At 45.9% G+C, this 23,700-nt stretch overlaps 1 protein-coding gene across 3 annotated transcripts in view; it reads right to left on the reverse strand.

Moving 5' to 3' along the window:
- The window catches only part of SH3BP4 (SH3 domain binding protein 4), a 120,470-nt gene that overhangs the window by 75,465 nt on the left and 21,305 nt on the right, over positions 1-23,700 (reverse strand). For 2 of the 3 annotated variants that reach the window (XM_074189821.1, XM_074189823.1), the window contains exon 2: positions 4,016-4,084. The gene's annotated coding sequence lies outside the window, so the exon portion shown is untranslated. Of the gene's footprint in view, positions 1-52; positions 4,085-23,700 lie in introns of all 3 variants that reach the window. The other variant, XM_074189822.1, reaches the window with a different exon arrangement.

Below are 23,700 nucleotides of genomic sequence, written 5' to 3' on the forward strand. Positions count from 1 at the left end.
TCATGTGCCTCTTCCTTCTTTTGCTTCTCTGTGGCCCCAGGGTCTGAGGCACCTGGCAGTCTGGCTTCCCCACAACCAAGTCAGACCACAGCCGGGAGGTCAAGGGCCCAGGATTCAACTTCTGTTGAATGGGCAACACCATATCTCCATGGCTTTGGGAGTTTACTCTTGAACCTTCTGGGGACGTTCTTTAGGAAAAGCCAGAGGGGAGGGGACTGAGAAGAGCACAGGGACTGGAGTCAGGGATCCTGGGTTCAACTACTGACTTGGTATGTAAAGCTCACTTTCCTACCCTTTAAAAATGGCCTCTAAAATCCATTCTAATTCTTTCTTTATTTATTTTTGGCAAGGCAGCGGGGTTAAGTGACTTGCTCAGTGTGTCTGAGATCACATTTGAACTCAGGTCCTCCCGACTCCAGGGCCAGTGCTCTATCCGCTGTGCCACCTAGCTGCCCCCAATCTAATTTTTTTTAAAGTTTTTGCAAGGCAAATGGGATTAAGTGGCTTGCCTAAGGCCATACAGCTAGGTAGTAATTATTAAGCATCTGAGGGTAGATTTGAACTCAGATACTGCTGACTCCAGGGCCTGTGCTCTATCCACTGGGTCACCCAGCTACCCCCCCAATCTAATTCTTAAAAAAATAAAGTATGACCCTATAACCCTTCTATCTCTTTGCACATGACTACTATAATCAGCTTATTCAAATTTCAATCATTGACATAATGGTAGCAAATTTACAGTGTGACCCTGGATAAGTCAGTAACTTACTGAGACTCAGTTTCCTTTTTTTGTGGGTCATTTTTTTTTTTAAAAATGAGGAAAATAATTGTCAGCACCTTTCTCAAGAGGTTATAAGGATGAAATGAGAATGAAGGTAAAGCATATTACATAGTTTAATGCATGGCCTCAGAGACCCTGGCCATCTCCACGTCCCACGAAGGCCCAAGATCCAAAGATATCCTCTCAGATATCTTTCCATCCCTAGCTCACCACACTCTAGCCAACCTGGTTTGTATCGAATAAATGCTTATTCATTGATTAGGAAGTATATAAATTATTCTTCTCTTTCTATATTTTACTAACACACACATACACACCCAGGAACCAGGGCAATTAGCCCTCCGAGTACCCAGCCTGGGCTTCGAAGCCAAGGAGGCTGAGGCCGACCTCCATCTCTGGCTCTGAACACTCACTGTCAACAACGCGGTCCTTTGCCCATAGTGAACCTTTGATAATTATTCACCAAATAAGACTTGAGAGAAAAAGTGACCTAAAAAAAAAATCTCCTTTTTGACAATGCTTAGAAATAATTCTGGGAAAGAAAAGCTCAGAGGCACTGCACCTGGCTTCCGGGCAATGGGGAGCATGGATTCTTCACAATCTCAGGCTCATGGGCCCACTTTGTTGTCTGCTGGAGCCTGGGAACCCCATCCCAGTATCTTGTTGTTAAATGCAAAATAAAATAAAATCTGTAGGAATGGAAACCCAATTACTGAAACTTTTTTTGAAGAGGAAGAAAATAATGTTTGTGGACCCCCAAGTTTGGAACAGCTGAGATAGACAGATATCAATACAATTATTTCAACTTGGGCTGAAAACCCTTGACTTTACAAGAGGCCCTCCCAGAGAGGGAGATTCCCCAAGGTCAATCAAGTCTAGGTGAAGTTGGTGCAGCTAGGTGGCCCAGTGGGGTAGAGCATTGGTCCTAGAGTCGAGAGGACCGGAGTTCCAATCCAGCCTCAAACACTTAATAATTACCTAGCTGTGTTTTGCCTTGCATAAAAAAAAAAGACCAGGTGACGATACCAGGCAGGAGGTAGGAGGTCCTCTATGATGTGCCAGCAGGGCCAGGGTGGCTCAGAAGAGAAAGTCTCCTCTAACGGTGACCAGCAGAGCAGAAACAGCATCTGACCTAAAGTCTAAAACTGGGGAGGATTTCTATAGGTAAAAATAAGGAGACAGGAAAGAGAAGATGGTCTGGACATGAGCCACCCCCCCCAATTAGACAATAAGGGTAGGGGTTTACTTGGGGAAATGGTGACTCTTCCGGCATGGAGAAGGTGTAGGAGACTGAGGTGGGTTGGGGTCATATCACCAAGGTCAGGATCATAAATGGAATTACAGAAGTCAAGAAGAGCAGATTTGGGGAGGACGAGAACCTTGACTTAGTGCATGGTAGACATGGAGGGAAGAGAGATGCCACTGTAGAATGCCCGAGGTCAGGGATGGATAGATAGAGACTTGGGAGGGGAGTCATCAGCTTTGTGGAAGCAAAGGAAATAATGTTTGCCAGCTCATGGAAAAAGAAAGGCAGAAGCAAAATCTCAGGCTTCAATGCCTATCAATCTCAATAAAGGGTTGGAGAGATGGACATGAATAAATCCCAGAAGGGACAGTCTGAGAAGGAAGACCAGGATAATACTCTGTCGGGGACATCAAAGAAAGATGGAGGAGTCGATGGCTACAGAGAGAAAGGAAAATGAAGGCTGGGCTGGGGACGAATGTAAGGAGAAACTAAACACAGGAGCCCTTCCAATGGAAGCCAACTTATCCTGCCTTAGAGGTCAAAGATTTGGAAAGCCCAGAGCGAAGCTCACCGAATAGATTCCAATTTGTGAGTTGTTCCTTTTTTATCTTTATGATGAACCTAACTACCCACAAACACTCTATTTCTGTTCCTTTGCCATATTGGAAAGCCTCTCTCCAGGCTCCTAAGCCATGGCTTGTCCCACTGCTGTCACCAGCGAGGACCACTAGAACACTCAAGTGTGGCAAGGTTAGGAGCAAGCAAGGCCTTTGTCTTGGTTGAGCTTAAAGATGAAGACCCAAAAGTGACCTGAGGTGGGGGGGGGGGGGACAACAGAAAGAGGCTCATCTGGAGTCCAACTTTGTAGCCCTCTGGGGCTCCTTCCAAGCTCCTCTCTGGGACAACCTTCAAGACCTTTTCCTGATCGTTGCCACTCTCCCTGTTCCTCTTGAACTTACTTGGTAGTTTTATTTATTTCCTTACCTCTCCCTGGTCTTCTTTTTATGGACTCCAGGCCCTGACACACTGTACTGTATTTATTTATAGTAGATGGTGAATGCTGAATTGAAGGCAGAAAAATCCCTATGCTCTCAGGAAGCTTGCATTCTATCTTCTTCCCCAGATAATCAGGAGACCAACCAAGTGAGCGCAGCAAAGGAGAGATCCAGGTAGGCAAAAATATCCCGTTTACCCATGTAGCTAGTCCTTCTAATGTTCAACTCTTACACTGTCTTGGAAGCTGGGATAACAAAACTGAGATATCCTAAACCAAAGAGTCTGTCACCAGCACAATGGGCCAGCATGGCCTCGGACACCCTGGGCCATGTCCAATGTCCCACTGAGGCACAAGATCCAAGCTTCGGGGCAGTTTCCGTAATAGAAAGCTCACCATTTCCCAGAAGTCTTCCTAGGAGCTCCGCTGTGGAGCCGGACAGGCTACTATAACTCTCCCACCCCCAATCTGGTTCTTGCCGCATTGTTTTCAAAACTTCTGAACACCCACAGTACAAGAATAAGGTCTTTGTCTTGGAACAAAAGACTCGGCCATTTCCACCTGCTGTCAACACAGAGAGAAGTCTCCTGTGTCCTTTCTGGGGATCTCAAGAACAACCCTCTTGGTGGGAATTGGAAAGCACGGCCTCCAAGGTAAACAAATAGGAAGGCTTTTGGTCTGGGAACCACAGGAGCCAGCTCTCCCTGCCCACACTGCGCACTCAACTTCTTAGTGTGTCTGCAGATCAGACGCTAAGACAAGGATTCTGAGATTAGCAACCTGGCCAGGCCCCATCACCTGTCCTCCAGAGGAGCAACGGAATCCAGGAACCATCCCTCAGGCCCGGCGTCACGCCTCAGCGCCACTTCTGCCCTCTCCACTTGTCCACAGCTGACCCTCCCTGGGCTCTGGCCAGTGGATTACTCTGCAATTTTCAGGCAGCTTGCCAAAAGCCAAGAACCCAGTTCAACCCAATAGTGTTCGCTTCTCTTACCTGAATGGGTGGGTCACTTCCCTCTGATGTCAGAGAAGAACGGGGCCATTTCTGCCTTGCATCCAGAAACTACAAAAAAAGGAAACATTACCATGAAAAATGCTCATCCTGCTTAACTGCTATAAAGACTTTTCAGTTTTCAGAAATGACCTTTATTTCCTGCTGCTGTTTTTTTTTCTGTTCTATGACCATAGAACACCGTGGTTGTGGTTGCTGTTGAAGAAGTCCATGACATCAGGGAGGTGATGCCCTGATATGCACATGGAGTGGATTTGAGTGTCTGCACCAGAGACCCATCAGTCCAGACCCTGGTCTTTCTAGGGGTCTCAGTCCCCAGAGCAAGTCAGGGGGAGATTGTGGGGTATGAAGTCAAGAAGTCTTGAGTTCAAATCTAGCTTCAGGGACTTACTAGCTATTAAGTGACCCTGGGTAAGTCACTTAACCTCCTTTTCCCCCATCTGTAAAATAGGGTTCTGAGTTTCTTATGGCCACAAAATGTAGTCTTCTAAGGCCCTTGACAAATCTCCTGCAGATATACTAGGAGTTATTGTTGTTAGTGTTCTAAGTTCTCTCATTTCTACTCTTCCCTCCGTTTCTCCCCAAGGAGAACTGGGTCGGCCTAAGTCATCCTTGTCTTCCCTTCCTTTCCTCTCCTTCTTACCCCTCCCAAAGCTGCTCACAAGATCCCTGATCTTTATGGATCTCCAGGACAAATTCCCAAAGAAGGTACATTCAAAAAAAAAAAAGAATCAACCAGCTCCAGTGTCCAGGAATCTCTAGGACTGGGGAAGGATGGGGTGAGTGACCTGATACTAACATTTTACTTTCTGAAGACAAATCTTGAATATTTGCTTAAAAAAACAGAAACAAAAATGAGAGGCCATGGGGAGGCCGAGTCCACAGTCTGACCTCAACTCCCAAGGTTGCCTTGGAATCAATCACAGACACACAACCCCACATCACAAAGCTGAAGACTTTTGGCTTCGGTTCTCCTTGGACACAGAATGGACAAGGGAAGCCTTATTCTCTGGGATGGATTTCCTCTGGGTTCCCAATCCTGCCTGGGGGATGGTTTTCAGATCCACTGCAAGGAGGGTGGCAGGCCGCCTCTCAGCAGGGTCCCCCATGGGCTAAGTAAGAGCCCAGGAATTTTGCAAGGCTCCCTGGTCCCTCCCAAACTTCTCCAGAATTCTGGTTTATTACAGAAAAAAGCACTGGATTTTATCATCAGAGGATCCTCAAGGAGAAATGGTGGACTCAAGGTCAGAAACCTGGGTTCAAATTCTAGCTGATGCTTTCTATGTGTCACTGGGCACTCCTCTATAAACTGGTGGCCTAGATGGCCTCTAAAGACCTATGATCTCAGACCCAGAGTCAAAGAGCATCAAATGAAAGCCTCAATGTGTTCCTCCTGGGTAATGAATAAAGATGTGGGCTGGTCTGCTCAACCGTAGTTTGACATCAGCTTAGAAGGAGGTGTCTAGCAAAGTCCTGGGGGCCAGTGCTTGGGTGGTCCCATTCCACCTGGACAAAGGAAGGGTTGGTATGCTTATGAAACTTGTTCATGATAAAATTGGAGGAGACAGGGACACAACTCAAAGACTTCAAAGGTCAACACACTGAGATAAGCCAAGAAGGAAGAATTCCCCAGGGATAAATGTAAAGGCCAACCAAAGTCAACTTCCCAAGAACAAGAATGAGGAGGCAGAATTCTGAAAAAGTTGTCTGAGGATCTTGGAGGATAGGAGGCAGCCACTAGCGACGGGTGGAAACAACAGACTGTAATCTGGGGGTTAGAGGCAGAGCTTCCAGTCATGGGGACAAAGAGCAAGTGTGTGCTCAGGTCAGACGTCATCTGGGGGACATTGGACACCACAGGTGAAGAAGAGCCCAACCAGGAATGAGCTCAGGTTAAAGTGATCTTGTAGGATCCTGCAAGATTCCAAGGATGGAGAAGTCCAGGGGTGCAGGCAGGAGCCAGAAACAAGAAAGCAGGGCTGCCTGGGGGAGGGGACCCTTGTTCAAGGGGCTCTTAGGCATATCAGGCATCCATTCTAGCAGAGGTTTGCCCGGCTCAGGATAAGAGGACATTCTAAGACCACTTACACTGTTGTCACAGCATATCTGGAATCATCTCTCTTCATTCCCACCCTTCTCTGCCTCCTTCAAGACCCACCTCAAATCCTCGCTTTACAAGAAGCCTTTTGTGGCACCTATTGCTGGTGTCTTAATGAATGATCTCCTCATTATCTTGTCTATAGTTTGCATTGATGCTCTTCCTCCTCTTTAGGATGTGAGGGGGTTGCCTGTTCTCAGGCTATTGGGCTCACACGGAACAGTGAGAATGGCTTCTTTGCCCCATGCCCCTTCGCTTGAATCAATCTAAGTCATAACCTCACTTTCCTGGCATGATCTTCTTCCTTAGTGAAGGTCATCCTCTATCACTATCCCAAGCAGTGAGCAAAGTGACTCAGACCTAGTAGGTGCTTTAAAATGTTGGTTGACTTGCCTCCAAGGCCTCAGAGACTTTCACCTCCAGATAACACACTAGCATGGCAGATGGAGCCAAAGGGCTCTGATGGCTCATCTATTTCATTAATGTGGCTGGAACCTCCCACATTGTAATTAGCTCATGGAAAGAAATGCCCAAGAACCATCATAATTTATAGGACAAGACACTAATCCCCTAATAGTTTGTTCACCTGAACAACTTCATGACTGGAAGGATCTTTGATTAGGGGCCCATGGGGACCATGACTCAATTCATCTGAACTTCTCTGAACTCTAATGCCAACACCACTTGAACTTGAGTTCAAATCCAGCCTTAAACACTTACAAGCTATGGGGATCCCTGGGCAAGCCACTTGACTCCATTTGCCTCAGATCCCTTAGCTCTAAAATGAATTGGAAAAGGAAATGGCAAACTACTCCAGTATCTTTGCCAAGAAAACCCCCAGTGAGGTCACAGAGTCAGATATAATGGAAAAATGACTGAATGACTCAACTCACCTGGCCCTGATTTAACTTTCCAGGTTGTTACCCAATTTCTACATTCCCTCCCTTCTCCCCCATCCTTGTGTCTCACACACAATTCTCCAGTCCCCTGCTTCGGGTCTAGATGCTGCTGCCCCAAGCCTGGAATGGCTTTCCTTCCTCTTCAACTCAAGACTTTTGGAACCTGTGGCTTCTTGGAGCACCAGCTCTAGGTCTGAGGGATCACAAGATTCAGAGTGTGAAGGATCTGAAGGAATCTGGGGGTCACGAATCCCCATGTGACTCCCTCTATCTGGCCACCCTTCCCTTATATGGGTCTCTTCCACTTGTTTCATGTTTGTGGTGCTGGTCATCTCTATTTCCTCCCCACTGACCCCCTCAAGTTGGACTCTGCCCCTTTTGACTCCTGCTTATCTTGCCAGAACCAGGCCACCTTTACAGCATCAACCACCCCCCACCCATCCACCCTCAATCTCGTCCTGACCACAAGAGCAGAATTCTATCTACTGTACCACGTGGACAAATGGCTACACAAGAGTTTTCTGCTTTGAAGTCATTATGAATGGGGTTCAAATCCCAACCCTACTAGTTTCACTATAGATACCTTAAACAAGTTCCTTTACCCACCTCAGCCTCAGTTCCCTTATCTACAAAAATGAAGGGATTGAACTAGATGAGCTCTGTTCCTAAAATCCTTCTCTGGCCCTCAGGCTCTTTAAGAGACAGGGAGATTTGCCTTGAGGGGGACATGAAGATCATATTTAAGTATTTCAAAGGCTGGCATGAGCAAAAGGGAGAGTAAAGCAGATTTTTATCTGCTTGGTCCAGAGGCAGAGGAGGTAAAAGATGGTGAAAGATGCCCAGAGGTCAGTGTGGGCTTGTTCTCTGGAAAATAATGTCCTAACAATGAGAGCTGTTCCACATTGGAACAGGTTACATCTAGAAAGGTGAAGGTCAGCACCTCCATCTTGCCTTCACCAGGTCTTCAAGTAGAGGGTCACACCCAAAGGTTGGGTTGTTGAAGGAGCTTCAGGGTGATGGGGGGAGACCCTAATGTCTCTTTGCGGTTCTGCAATGGCATGCCCCAACACTCTACAGTCTTCAACAAAATCTAATCTTTTAGATGATGATCTAACCACCCCATTGTTCTGAAGGGAAGACACCTTCTGAGTAGCTTTTTCTAGGGATCTCCATGAAATTCTTTCAATTTATGCCCTCTCCCCCCATGCCACAAGAAGAGTCATGCTGTCTGGGTCCCTAAATCCCAGTCAAGACACATTATGGCTTCATGAGAAATATTGCCTGTGGACAAATGGCTGTGGGTCAACAGGCCTCATGGTGCCTGGGTCTCATCTCAATGATAGCCTTCCTTCTCACTTCCTCTGTAGTGGGCTACAAATCACCCAGTAATGACAGCTGCAGATAGGTATGTTTATTTTTGTCTTCTAAATGAGTAACTATCAATTAGACATGAAAGGTCAAGAAACCAAAGTTTACATACTCCTGGAGGCTGGCATTTTGTTTCCCAATGCATCAAAACTCAAAGATATACAGAACAGAGCAGGGCACTTCCCTTCCTTGAACATCTTCCCTCTGCTGCCAAGAGCCTGGCAAGCTTGACAGAAATTCTTCTGTCCTCTGAAAAACTGAGTCAAACAAAAAAATCATATCAATCAGCTTTTTCACTGATGAGCCAGAATACATGGGAGTTGATAAGGGAGCACATCCTTATTTTGTGAAATTCAACATTCTAGGCTATTCTGTATAGTCATAACACCCTATAATATTGAACCATATGAAATGTGTCACTCAACAAAATCTTTGGGAAATATGACAGACAGATGGCTATGACTCAGGAAGGGGTGTGAAAAGGAATCTAATTTCCCACTTGGAATTGTTCGTTTTTAATTCCTCCCCACAGACAGTTAACGTGGCCACCCACCTCTAAGATATCTGCCATTCTAGGGCTCCCAAGGCAGTGGACAGATTAATGCCATGGCCCACATGTTCCCTCTTCAAAGGAAATTTCCCCTTGGAGCACACCTCCTGTCTTTCCCTATTCCTTCCCCCAAAAAAACAAGGCCTCTTGAACTTGAAATCTAGGCCTGTCTTCTTGGTAGTCATATAGCTATTGAAACCCAGAAAGTAGAGATCCAAGGGCAAAGGCCTTGGCATGGTCAGATGGTTCAGGATCATAAATGAACAACTGAAGCAGATGAATCTTTGCTCTGCTACAACCAAAAGACCAGTGGTCCTTTCCATCTGCCCTCTCCCTATAACTATCTCTCCAGACTAGGTTACTACTCTCAAATAGTAAATGGCTTGATTTTCTACGTCTTTCCATTCCCAGGGCTTAGAATAGTGCTTTGACCGTGTTTAATAAATATTCATTTACTAATTCATTGTGTTATTTAAGAGGACTTCCCAGATTCCCCGAGTGTTCACACCTACCCTAAGTTTTCTCTCTTATTTTCTTATTTGTGGGCATGTTCTACCATCTGATAGAGATTAAGGTCTCAAAGGCAGGCTGGAATGGGTAGCACATAGTAGGGGCTTGAAAATGCTAGGAGCTAGGCATGTGAATATAGCCAATGTGTCTCAGGTTCCTCCTTTGTCATGGAAGGGGGGGGTGTCACAGAATCTAAAGCCAAGTGTGCTGGAATTCACTTGACCTTTCTTTGCCTTTGTGCAAGTAGCCGGGTCAGTTGAAGAAGCACGTGTCCCCACAGAGAGAAGACCCAGAACTGGAGGCGTATGGGAGGAGGGCTGACTTCCCAGTTAATCCACCTCTGTCCCAAACTCCCAAGGAGCACAGTCTTTCTTTACAATTAACGAACACGCACTCCCCCAGGGTTTGGCATGACTTGGGACCTCAAGCTGGCAGAGGCCGGATGCCCGAACTTCACCTGGGGTTCAACACAACATGACCAAACCAGAAACAGAACTGGGGTGTGGTCGGGGCGGAACCTTCCACAAACACAAACCAACTCAAATTGAATGGCAGGAAATGGAGCCGCCTGGTTCTAATATGGGGTTTCTCCAGCAATTGGCTCACACTTGATGAGTTCAGTTTTGCCCTGGGGCCTGGAGGGAACTGGAATTTTAGGACAGATGGACTGATATGCAACTGTCCAGGAGTCCACCAATAAACAGCTAGTTGAAGGAACTGGGGATCCAGGCGGAAGGCTGCAAACCGGCTTCATGCTTTCATTTAACACAGTGATAAACTGTAAGTATTTAATAAGTAGCTTATTGACTGGGGTTTAGGGGGTATTCAGGGAGGATGAGCACCACTGGTGTGAGGGCTGCTCACCCAACTTCAATGTCCACCTGTTTCACCCAACTCACCTATGGCTCCAGTGGCCACACCCCAGTAAAAACGTCTGGGCAGATGGATTAAACCAGGTGGAGGGTAACCAAGAGGACTCAATCCTGTCAGTGAGTTGGGGGATATTTATATGAAGACTTTGCTCAGTGGAAAGGACAGATGAAAACAATTAGTTTTGAGGAGAAAAACAGCATTGATTAAATAATATTGATTGAAGTAAAGAAAACTTCCCAACAATGAAGACTGTCCCAAAGTGGCAGTGGCTGGTAACTTCTCCCTCCCTTTAGATCTTTAAGCAAAGGATTGGAAGGCCATTTGTTGGAGATCATTTGGGTTGGACTGTATGTCTCCTGGGCACTTCCAAGTTGAAGATTATGGCATTCTTCATTACTGAGGTACTAAGAGGGTTCCAAAGTTTAGTTAAGATGAGGACAGCAGAAGAACATTGTCCACCCTAAGAGCAACACGGGGGTGATGATCGACCTTGATGGACTTGCTCATTCCATCAGTGGAACAATCAGGGATAATTTGGGGCTGTCTGTGATGGAAAATACCATCTGTATCCAGAGAAAGAGCCATGGAGTTTGAACAAAGACCAAGGACTGTTACCTCTTATTTAGGGGAAAAACTGATTATCTTATTATATAATTTTGCTATCTCTTATACTTCCTGTTTCTTCCTTAAGGATATGATTTCTCTCTCATCAATGGAACAATGTACAATATGGAAACAAAGTAAAAACCAACAGATTGCCTTCTGGGGGGGGGAAGCAAGATTGGAGGAAAATTGTAAAACTTGAAATAAATAAAATATTTAGAAGAAAAAAAGATAATGAAGAGGAAACTCTGGGGAAGCTCTACAAAGAGAAAGATTATTTTGACAAGATATGAGAGATGAATTGGAGGAAGGAAGAGATTTGAGTTGAGATACTTTCAGTTCCAGATCATTAAGAGGGTCATGGTCTATACTGGCTATAACAAGGAATCGATCTAAAATGGGAAAAGTGGAAACCATGGGGGGGGGGGGGGTCAAGGATGTTTCAGACGTAGAATTAAAAAGGAGGCAAGAAAGGGATGTGGTATACAGGATGAGGAAAAGGGAAGCATGTGGGTTAGGGCTACCAACTGAGAACCAAATGGGAAATCTTTGAGACACCAACCAGTAATAAGAAATAAATAACAGCATAGAACTGTTCTTGCTGTCCTTTTATCCCAGCACTTAGCACAGTCGTTAAAACACAGATGATTAATAAATGCTTAATGTTGACCCCTCTGGGGTCTCAAGTCCTATCAGGGTTGTTTTTATGGATTAATCCCTTCCAGAGGAAACCCATCCAAGATGGGATGATCATGACCACATCTACTGGAGGCCAATGAGTTGTAAGAGGATAACGGTCTACAGGGGGTTTGAGACAGACAGACCTTCAGAAAAACTTTCGTCTACTCCAAGTTCAGTTTTCCAAGCTGGGACCCCCACCAACTCCTCACAATCAGCTGTCAACTCAGGTCGCCAGGTTAACTGAGTTCTCTGGCATGGCTCTGGAGTCTGAGGCTCTGCGTTTGAGAACTGCCCATCTCTGCCACGTACGTCACTTTGCCCCTTGGAGCCTCAGTCTCATCACTGGGGAGAATTACTTGCATTGGCAGATTCATACCTCACAGGTGGATCCATACCTTCTCTGTAATTATCTGGGCTCAAAGTTAACTGGTTAAATGATTTGTCCAGGGTCACACAGTCAGCTTGTGTCAGAGATGGTAGATAAGTGAGTTTTCATAATCCCGAGTCCATTTTTCTATTTTTAACTGTCTTTAACTTGGAATGAGACTTGGAATGGCCCCCCTGTAGGGGAGCTCAGATAAAGGCATCTGTATCACCTCTGCCCACTTCAAAGCTCTTTGTCAATATTGGGTATTGGTAGGATTAGCCATCCCTGGGGATGGGGACCTGGCCTCTCACTGCCTCTACTCTCACACAAACCCATCATGGCATTCGTGGCCTTCTCTGGCAGACGGCTACACGGTCTCTTCCAAGTTACCTTCTCTCTGGTGAGGTTCAGAAGCAAAGACTAAGGACACACAATTCTCCTCAACAACAATCTTTAGCAAAACCACCAGACATGAGCCTTGGAGTCCTATGAAGAAAGAGAATCTGGAAGACTGCCCGGACTTCAACCTCTTCTTCCTCCTCTGTTCCCCTCCCCTCCCTGGTAAGGAGAATTAGCAAGGACAAAGTCACGGAACAGCCTCACACCACATTCGGTTTGGCAGAATCCAAAGGTGCCCATGGTAACAATCACCTGGCTTTATCCCATTTCAGTGCAGAGGATTTCTTGGGCACCTACTCAGAATGTGGCTCCATTAGGGATGTCAAAGGTGACCTGGCAGTTCATGGCATCAGAAAGAGATGTTTCTGGCAACAAGCTGGGAAACAATGGCACTTAGACTCACGTGGCTGAGTGACCAAGTGGGGACACCACCGACAGCAGCTCTCCCAGGGTTAGAGGTCTCAGCTGAGAATCTACTAGGTTAAGGGAGGGTTTTTCAATTTTTAAGGCCTCTCTAATTGGGATTGGGGGTCACTATGCTGAGAGCTCCACCCTCGAGGTCCATTTCAAGGCTGTACAGTCAGTCATCTCTTCAAGCCTCAGACTTTCCCATCATGCTCTTTCCTTGGCCACCATCCTTACTTCTTTCCCCAATTTAGTTTCGGGGGGGGGGGTTCTTCCTCCATTTGATAGTGAGGCAGGACTCTTTCATATTCCTATTGTAGCATGATGCCTAGCACACAAACTCACAGGAAAGCTGCCTTCACTAGCACCAGAGAAATGGGCTCACTTGGACAGTCTGAGGAGCCCACGGCCCCAGGAACAACAGTCAAGTCAGCTCTCGGGGCAAAAGGGGCCCCCCAGCCATGTGTAAGAGAATCCACCTTCCAAGAAAGGACTGAGACAGAGAGACAAGAAAGGAGGAGGGGAGTGGGGGGAAAAGGAGAGAAGAAGGAAAGGGAAGGAGAGATGCAGAGGGAAACTGCATTAAGGCTGATTGTAGCTTCCACCTAAATTTGAAGGGGTTGGAAGCTGGCTGGAAAACTGAAGCCCCCTGCAATGCCATTCCAGCTCTGCAGAGCCAGACACTGCCCACTAACCTACCAAAGATGGGAGAAGGGGAAAATGGACTCATTTTTGGAGTCCTGCATATCTAAGGAATTTGGGGGGGGGGCATTCAGGATTCACTGAGTGAGACTAGTGGGGGCCATTCAGGTTTGTTTTGGAAGATTTCTCTCCTCTCCCTTCTGCTGGCAAAGGAAGACAGAGCTAAATCACCCACTTCGGACTGGGTGGTGCCCCATGTGGGCACAAACAAACCAGTCCAAGGAGGAGCAGAACATTTTGTAACCAAGCCTGGAGCAAAACAGCTGGGCCAGCTGAGCTTAGAAAAGGCCCATGGAGGCTTTCTCCAGATCTCTAGTCTCAGGTACAAGTGATGGATGGAGCCCAGTCTAAGCTCTTCAGAAAGGAGACTCTCTAGAGGAACTCAGTGCAAATCCCAACTGTGTGACTCTGGGCAAGTCACTTATCCGTGTCTGCCTCAGTTCCCTCACTTTTAAAATGAACTGCAGAATGAAATGGCAACCATTCCAGTATCCTTGCCAAGAAAGTCCTCTCCCAAAGAGTCAAGTGGCAGAACCTGAATTCAAACCTGGATCAGACCTCTGACTCCAAAGCCACAAATCTTTCTCCTCCCCCCACTTCCTCCGCCTGGGTCCAGCCCTTCTTCATCAAACTCAGCAGCTAGGAGCCCTCCAATGGCATGCCAGACTGGCACTGAGGGGTGATTACTTCTTGGCGGTTGGACAGCAGCCTGCCAGATCAACCCAATCCTATTCTCATTCTACAATGAAAAATGAAGTGTAGGAGCAGCAAGGTGGTGCAGTGGAGTACCTGAGTTCAAATCCAGCCTCAGACACTTCATGATTGCCTAACTGTGTGACCTTGGGCAAGTCACTTAACCCCACTGCCTTGCAAAAACCAAAAAGAAAAAGTTAAAAAAAAAGGAAATGTATATCCCCCCCCCCTCCCCAACTAGACTCCAGTAGAGGGACCCAGGGACCCTTTCGCACTAGGAAGGACAGAGCTGGAACTCAATAAATGGATGTCTATGGAAGCCTTCTAAAGTCATCCGAACTCTTAGGTTCAATAAGAAGAGCTCAATAAACCAAGTGGCTAAATAAGAATGTTCTTTAATCTACTCCCCTCCGGGGATGGGAGGCTATGGCCATGGAGGGCTGCATGGGCAGATGTCTTGATGGATTAACTTCTTCTGCCCTTTCTTTGCTCCCAGTGGAGGGGATGGGGGGGATGTGATCTGAAACGAAAGGCAGGGAAAAGCCATTTATTCCTAGCAGTACTAGGCAAGACCCTGGGTTTGACCCCAAGAGGCAACAAGGCTCATTCCCAGCTCTGGTCACATTTGTACTCTGCTACCTGAGCCACGGCTCCATTCCCAGTGGAGCCTCCCGGGGAGCCCACTTCTTCCCACTTGGAAGCCGAGCCATGAATGCAACCATTGTGTCCCTGGGCCCTGCACTCTCCACTTCCGGGCTGGCAGAAGGGTCCCCAGTGTTTGCTCTGAGAAACTAGCTCAGCAACCTCCTACAGCTTCCAAATATTCAGCCCAAGGAGCAACAGGCTGTTGAGTTCCAAGAATTAGCAGGAACCACAGCCACCCATAGCACAGCAGCCCAACATAACTCATAATTGGTCCAAATGCCAAGAAAAGAGCTCACAAAGAGCTCTAAATCAACTCTGTAAGGACATTTGGAGAATTTCCCAGCCTCTTGGTGGGCCTTTGATGGGGTTCAATCCATCTGGGGAGCCAGGTGGATCTGGGCAACAACAGGCACCAGCCTGTTCATTACCATGATGGTCCCATTACCAATCTATCTCAGGGGAATTAAAATCAGAAAGGAGTAACATGATCCAAAATTCTCAGTTCAATCCTTTGTGGTTATAGCAAAAAACTAGGGGAGAAAGGGAGGTGCCCAATGATAATGGATAAACAGAGGCAGAATGAAATATGCAAATCACAAAATCACAAAATAACTACAACAATGTCTGGGAAAACATTCAGAAAGGCAGTCAAACTCTGAGCAGTGACTGAGTAGCTCTTCTTTGGAACCAAAAAAGAGAAAATGTACCCTATTCCCCACCCCACCCCGCATACCTCCCTCTTGCAAGTTGAGGCACTAGGGCCATGAAATACTGAATGATGATGCCACTTGAATGAACTGTTGCTTTCCCCCCTCTCTTATTCTGTTACCTAGCAAGACTCTAAGTCCAAAAGGGCTGCTATATAACTGGAAAGAAAGTGAAGATAAAAGCAACAAAAAAAATCCCTTTTTTCTTTCAAACAAAGGGGGATCCTGACCATCAACACTTCTGAAACTTGGAACTGTACCAGTGTTCCAGTCGCTATTCAGACATGCCCATTTTGCAGGAAAGTGACCCTAGTTCCTTCTTGTCTTCTGAGGAAAACTTTTGCTTTCTCAGAAAAAAAGCCCAGTTCTAAAAGAGAAAGCAAGTTCATTCTCATAAATGATAGCCTCTGATAAGGAAAATATTCATTTCCATTAAAAAAGTACCGCCTTCCTTCCCAAATACATTCTATTCTCTAAAATAAATAATAAATCAGACAAGGGGAGAGAGAAAAACCAATAATGTTAGGGAAAACAATGGAATAGCTCACCTTGCAGACAAAGGTGGGGCCTTCAAGGGCTAAATGCTTCATCCACTGACAGATCTCATCTTGCCCACTTTTAAGTCATTTTTTCATTATTGTTACAGGGGAGGGTTCGATGCCCAGAAGTGACTGAAGCAACTAACAGATGGCTACAATAAGCCAAACAAACAAAATGCCTACTGGGCAGCTTTTGCTGAGAGGGAAGCGAACCCTTCCCTTGGATGCCCCTTCCTTAGTTCAGGCCTAAGCCAGTCTGGGACCCTTTCCCTCACAGCTCCTGCTCTTGCCCTACCACCTCCCTCTGAGCAGACTATAACCCTTGCAAAGGTCTTTAAACTCTTCCATCTCATCTTCCTCACCCACAAAATCTGAGTAAATCCCGGCAGACCCTTGGATGGTGCAAAGTACCAGGCGTTGGAACGACGGCGGTCACTACACCAGGAGATGCCCCTCCTTGTCCAAGCGTGGCTATGACCAAAGGAACATTATTCTAGTGGCTGGGGCCCTGAAGGAGAGACAGAAAATGTGTGTGGCCTTTATCTCAAATGATACAAGACAAGTTACAGGACTGTTGTAGTCACTAGCACTGCTCACCAGCCATATGCGCCATGGAAGGAGACCTCGGAAAGGAATTTCTGGCCAACAGAGAAATCGAGGGAGGTGAAATGACTGGGGACCGGCCAACCTGTGGCCCAGGGACACGATGGAAGGGTCAGGTCACTGAGGTGTCAGGCCGGACAAATCAGCATCTCCAAGAATGAGGGGAGACTTGAGGAAGCAGGACCAGGAAAAGAACTACAAGTTCCAGGGCAACTAAAGAAAACAAATGTGTTTTATCTTTCTTTGTAACCCCATTATTCAAGCCCAGTGGCTGGCACCAAAAGGTCCTTCCAAAGTGTGTGCTGACTTCTTAGCAATCAGCTTCAGAGAAGAGAAGAGGAAAAGGACCTCCCTCCTTTGGGTAAGAGAGGTGGGGGCCCATGGATACAAAGTGCTTCATTCATATCATTTGCAGTTGCAATATAGTTTTCCTGCGTTAATAAAGGAAGGCTCGTTGTGGGGGATACAGGCTTTAAAAAGTAGGTGGGGATGGGGGGGAGTGTAAAATGAGATGGCGCCAGAGCCCACGAGAACAAAGACAGGGTGTTAAGGCTGACTACGGCGGTAGCGGCAAAGTCCAAAGGAACCGCTAAATTTTTCCGGTGCTTGACTAAGGGGGCTGCCGCCGGCTGCCATGTCCTGGGCATTCCTGGGCCAACAGCTGCCTGGCACATTGGTCATTTGAGCCCCAGCCAGAGCTCTGGACATTCCAATGAAGAATGAGGGAGACGAGTCTATAAATGGGATTGCCACCGAGGCAATCCGAGTCCTTCCAGAACAGAACGTCCTGGCTGTCCCAAAGCCCAAGGACCAGAGCCGACCTCTACTCTGCTGATGCCTCTGCTCTCATCCACCGGTGCTCTGAAGCAGATCCCAGGAACAACCCTTTTCACTTCTGGGGTTTTCTCCAAGGTGGACTTGTCCAGAAGACTATGTTTCTTACTTCCATACTTTGCATCTCCTCAAAGCTTCACAACCATGACTTTCTGGGGCCCTTGTCCCCATTTCAAAGATGAGAAAAATAAAGCGGGAAGGGCTGAAGTCACTTTTCCATGGTGATAAACGACTATCAGCCCAGGAAGGGCTTGTTCCCAAGCATTCCTGAGTCTGCCCCCAGTGCCATTCCTCACACCAGGTCACCTACAGCTGAAATGAGCCTACCCAGTTTGCCCTTTTTTTTCCTAGCAGAGAGTCCATCCCAACAAGTTCCATTTGACTCTCAAGTCACACCTATCAACTTCTCCCTGAAGCATCTTCTCTTCATTTATAAATAACTGCAAGAGGACTAGGTTAAATATTTAGACTATAACAAGAAGGTTTAGCCTTTCAAAGAGAGCTTATCAGTAAGAACACCCCTTAGCTGCCAGGTTGCATTCTGTTGGAACAAATAATTCAGAAGATTCCCCCTCATTAGGAAATGAGAAAATTCCAAAGGGGTTATTGCTGAGTGGTCCAAGGAGACCACAACCACCAAGTAGAGCAGGCAGGATTAGAATCCATATCCCTTAACTCTAGAGGTAGCACCCATTGACTCTAGCTTGTGGTCTCCTTCCTTCTCCATACCAGGGCAGCACTTGTGGACGCAATGCTTTTTTAGGCAAACTCCCGACTATTTGATTTCTTCAGTAAAAGGAATGATCTTCAGAGTGGGGAGGAGAAAAGAACAGATGTTAATGGGGAATGGAATAATAATAATAATTCCCTAATAAGTAGAAAAACTTCCAAGGGAGACCCCAATGAACTACACATCCAGGATAACGAATGGATGGAGGTTGTAAACATTTAATTGCTGGGGGGACTCCAAGTGGAGGTAAAGGGCCTAACTGAGGTCAGGGAACAAAGGAATCCAGGTCTAATTTTGAGAAAGGAAAAGATAGTGGGTGCTTCAAACAGCAGATCCAGGATGAGCTTAATGTTAAGTCCCTAAAAAATTTCATGGATGAGTCTCAAAGAGGATCCTAGACTTAGAATTGTAAAGGATCTCAGAGGCCTTCTGGTGCCATCCCCAATTTACAGAGGGGGAAACTGAGGCCCAGAGAATCAAAATGATTTGCCCAAGGTCAAACAGGTAGGATACAGAGCAGGGAAGATGTGAACCCATTCCCTTCTGATGCCAGATCTCTAGCTCTCCTTCTACCATAAGCAGGGACGTTCAGGTACCCTTCTTCTAAGAAGGGGGCTGCCAAGTTGTGACCAGATACTTATGAAGGTGACATTAAGCTATTCTTACAATCCTCTTACTAAATGCACATGTCAAATAGACAAATGTCTTCCTCCCCACAGTCCTTTGATTTGGGCAGTGGAAAAGTTATGACCATCAACCCCACTCCCACACTTCCACCAATTTTACAAATCAGAAAACTGAGGTTTGGAGGGGAAAGTCGCTAGACCAGGGTCACCCACAATGAAGGAAGGGATTTAGAATGCCACTTTCCTCTGACTTGAAATTCAGTTTCTCTGGTTGAGGAACCATTGATATTTGAAACCCTACTACATTTTCCACATGGCTTTTTTCTCTTAGGAAGAATAAGCAGCTTGTTTCCCCAACATCTTCAGTGACACAATATGAAAGTAAAGAACAAAAAACCTGTTCAGCCTGCCTCTCTCACTCTCTGTCTGTCTCTCTCTCTCTCTCTCTCCCCTTCCCCCCTTTCTGTCACCAAAACACAAAAGCCACCTTCCCTCAAATGCGGCTTCTCAAGTTACACATTCCTTGTCCATCTTACTAGTCAAAGTGGGAACCACTTCTATGGTCTTCCCTTTCCTGTTCCCAAGCTGCCCTGGTGCCTTTGTTTCTGTAATAACCAAGTCACAGAAGCACAAACTCCTAGGAAAAGACCTCAGAGGCATCCAGTCCAATCCACCTGGGCAGCCCAGTCTAGTCACCTGAACCTTGGTTAGAAGCCTGGGGCAAGCCAACTTGTCAACTGTTCTCCATCTGTCTATTGCTGCTAGTTCTCTTCACCAGTGCCAAGGCGAGCAGAACAAATCTCAGAGACAATCACCAAACACTTGGACAGCTCTTAAGCATGTTCCCCACTAACTCTTTAATATTCTCCTCCCTCTCTGGCAAAAAAATAAAAATAAAAAACAAATGGGAAAAAAATTATCTTCTTCCAGTTACTCTGCTCACAGCAAGAGATACCAAGTTAAAGGTCTCCAATCCCCCTGCCTCTTTGGTTACTAATTTCTTTGAGTATTGGGGAATAGAGTCTACTACAATAATGCACATTTTAATGTTTTCTATAGTTTTGCCTCAGCTATGTCTTCACTCTTTTTCTAGAGATTAATAATCTACCTGAGAGGCCAGAAAATCTCTCCATTTCTCTCTCTGTGGCCCTGAAGTCATCAAACCTCTAATCCTAAACAGCAGCAATGGGAGTAAGGGGCAGGTGATGGTGGAGGGAGGGTGAGACAAGTGAGGATTATGGTGAAGAGGTGGCCCAGAAGTGAGCGTTATCTATTTATGAGATGAGTGGAAGAGATAATCAGGATGGAGGAAAGAGACAGATAACGATGGTGGGGAATGAGGGAAAAGGAGTTCAATGGGAAGTTTATAGGAGTCAATAAAAGTTTAGGGATTGAATCAGGATGGGATGGTGGTGACTTACTTACAGCGGGTGAGTGGAAATCAGAATCAGTTGGACTAGGGAGGAGTTTCTGCAGCATCCATGGTAAACCCCAGAGCAAAAGTGGAGAAACCAGATGAAAAACTTTTCTTTGGATTAATCATTAGCAGATTGGAACAAAAGGTCAAGGGGAAAGGAAGGGATTCTAGGGAAGTGGTAGTGAATCATGGAGAAGTGGAGGTGGGAGTAGGAGAAATTCTGCTAAAAATAAGTAAGAAACAATGATTTCAGTAAAACAGGATATAAAACAAAACCATCAAAATCATCAGCCCTTCTAAATATTAACTAGAAAAAAACAGCAAGAAAATACATATCTAGAGGTGTGGTTACTAATACCTACGTGGCAGCTATGAGAATAAAATATCAAACACTATATAGAAATAAAGACAGAATTATGTAATAGAAGGCATATTTAAAGCTCATGGTTAGATTGTGTCAACCCAGTAAAAATGAGAATACCCAAATCAACATGCAGATTAAGGATCAGATCAATCCACCAAAGGGTTACTTTAGAGAACTAAAATAAAATTAATCAGGAAAAGTAAAAGAATCTTAAGGGGAATAATGAAAAAAGTGGGAATACAAAGGGTCTAGTCAGTAACCTGTGTACATCATCTGATCCAGTGATACAACTATTAGGCTTTTTTATCCCATAGAGATCAAAGATGGAGGGAAAGGATAAAAAAATATTTATAAAATACTTTGTTTTTGCAAAGAACTGGAAACCAAATGGATGCCTGCAAACTGGAAAATAAAAATAAAACTGAACATTATGGTTCAGGAGCCTAAATGATGAAAGGGAAGGATTCAGAGAAATCCAGAAAAGAAACTCTGTAATTCTCCTTGAGGGCAGGAAGGTTTTATTCTAATTGGGAGGGCAATAAATATGCATAAATATTTGCAAACTACGTATGAAAGGAATACAAGTTTGGGAAGAGAGGGCCAAGGAAGCTGGGTGGGAGAAGAGTGGAATCAGGAAAGGCTTCTTAGAGAAAATGGTGCTTCAGTCAGTCTTGAAACAAACCAGCGATCCCAAGAAAGAGAGGTATGAGGTGTGCATGATACAGTAAATGCCTCCCAGAGTACCGGGGATAATTTATAAGGAGGCTGGATGGTGGGAAGGAGCTAGGTTGTAAAGGGTCTTTAATGTTAAATAGGGAATTTTAAATGTGATTCCAGAAGTAAATAGGGAATGGCTGGAGTTTCTTGAGTAGGGGAGTGGCACAGTCAAATCTGTGCTTTAGGAAAATCCCTTTGGCAGCTGCAAATGATATCAGGAGGGGTTTGAGGCAGAGAAACCAATTTGGAAGTTGTTTCTTGAATCTTGGCCAGAGAGATGAGTGACTGTCCCAGGGTATAACTGTGTAAATGAAAGAGATGCCGGGGAAAAAGCAATGACAATGGATTGGATATGAAGGGAGAACGAGAGTGGTCAAGAGAGATGCCAAGGCTGGGAGACCGACCGGGAAAAGTGGTGCCCTGGACATCTCTGCGCTCTGAGCATTCCCTTCAGCTTTCCCCAGTTCCTTGAACACTTTTTCTCCTCCAATCCGCTCACCACCGAGTCCCCTGGCTTCCTTTAAGCAACAACTAAAATCTCACCCTCCACAGGAAGCCTTCTCCAGCCCCTCTTAATTCCATGGCCTTCCTCTGTTCCTCGATTTCTATTTAGCTGTAGAGAGTTCCATTGTTTATGTTTGTTTGCATGTTGTCTCAGAATGGAAGCTCTTTGAGGGCAGGGACAACCTTTTGTCTCTTTTTGTATCCTCAACACTTAGACTGGCACACAGTGCTGATTAATTGATTTCATCCCTGCTGAACTGGAGATGCCTCCAGGACAGCTAATAGTCTGTTAAAAATTTAGGATTGTCATCCAAGAGAGGGACCTGGATATATGCATCTGGGACTTATCAGTAAAGAATCATAATCCATGGCCCTGAAGGGGCCCCCAAGTACCAAGGAGAGAGAAGCTGGTCCAGGACTGAGCTTTGAGGGACCATCACTGAGAATGGCATGGAGGAAGATTCAGCAAAGGATGATGATTAGGAATGGCCAAAGAGGTAGGAGAACCAAGAAAACCCCTCAAGAAGGAAAAGAGATGTCAATCCCACCAGCAGTATCTCTGCAGAGAAAGATGAAGACTGAGTGTGTGCTCTCTTTCTCTCTGCCCGTCCCTTCCCACTGCCTCTCATTCATTCATTTAATGTTTGTGGAATCAAATGGATGAACCATGCCTACAATGATGTCAATGGCATGGATGCACAAGACCCGATTGTTACCCTACAAAGAAGTTAGGGATCACTTCTCTGCCCCAGAGCAAGCCCCTGACAACAGCCAGAAAGGGTCTGCAAGCCAACAAGCCTCCTGTGTTTTTTCCACATGGCCATGTCTGACAAATCTACACAAGCAGGATCTGACAGAAGGAAAGCTTGGCAAGGTCTGGAGAAACAGTCCCTTTGTCTCTGACTGTGGCAGGGCTCTGGTGAAGGTGACACATTGGTTCCTCGTGGGACCCCCCACCCCCAGCCCTAGGGTATTACTAATCTGGTTCTGCTTTGGCTAAATGATTCCCAGTCAGGATGCAATCAAGGGGGGAGGGAGAGGAGAAAGGAAATGCCAAGTATCTGAGACAACTTTTGGCAAGAGTAGCCTAGGTTTATTTTTTCCTCTTGGGTTAGAGTTGCTGGTTTTGAAACACATTCATCTCTAACCAGGATCCCCTTAATTTGGTGGGATGCTTGCTTCATCACCTTCATATGCTTCTTTGTGTGAAGGGATAAGATCCAGTTTACTCCTGGTCTTTCCCTCTCCCAACAATCTTAGAGGGCTGCCCACTTCCCCTCCCTTCCAGAGTCTTAGTATTGGGACTGTTTAACTAGAGAAGAGTAGGCTGAGGAAGGAGAGGAGAGCTGGCTTGGGAAATGGGGGGGAAGGATTGGTACTGGAGTCACAAAGTCTGGGTCCAAGTCTCACCTCTGACATGCCAGGTAAATTTAACTCCTCCAATAACTAATCCTGAGAGGCAGCAGAGAAGATCAGCGCTGGACCCTGCCCCAGAGATCAACTGGTCAATCTCCTTAATTAGCAGTTGGGCATTAGGAGGTTCAAGAAGGAAGGTGATGTGTCCAAGGTCACCCAGCGGCTGCAAGTTAGCACCTGAGACCGGGCACCTCCTTCCTCAATAGGACTAAAGCTCTAAAAAAGTGGGCAGTCTTGAGGTAGGATGGAAGGAGGGAGAAGAGGCCACTGGCAAGACCCAGGATTTCTTAGACTCCACTAGGCAGACCAGGCTTGTTAGCACAGAGATGACATAAACATAGATGGGAACTAGATTCTCATGGGCTTTAAACACCAAGCAAAAGGATTAAGACTTCATCTCACAGGCAATGAAGCAAT

This window comes from Macrotis lagotis, chromosome 5, assembly GCF_037893015.1.
Source record: "Macrotis lagotis isolate mMagLag1 chromosome 5, bilby.v1.9.chrom.fasta, whole genome shotgun sequence".
NCBI lineage: Eukaryota > Metazoa > Chordata > Mammalia > Peramelemorphia > Peramelidae > Macrotis > Macrotis lagotis.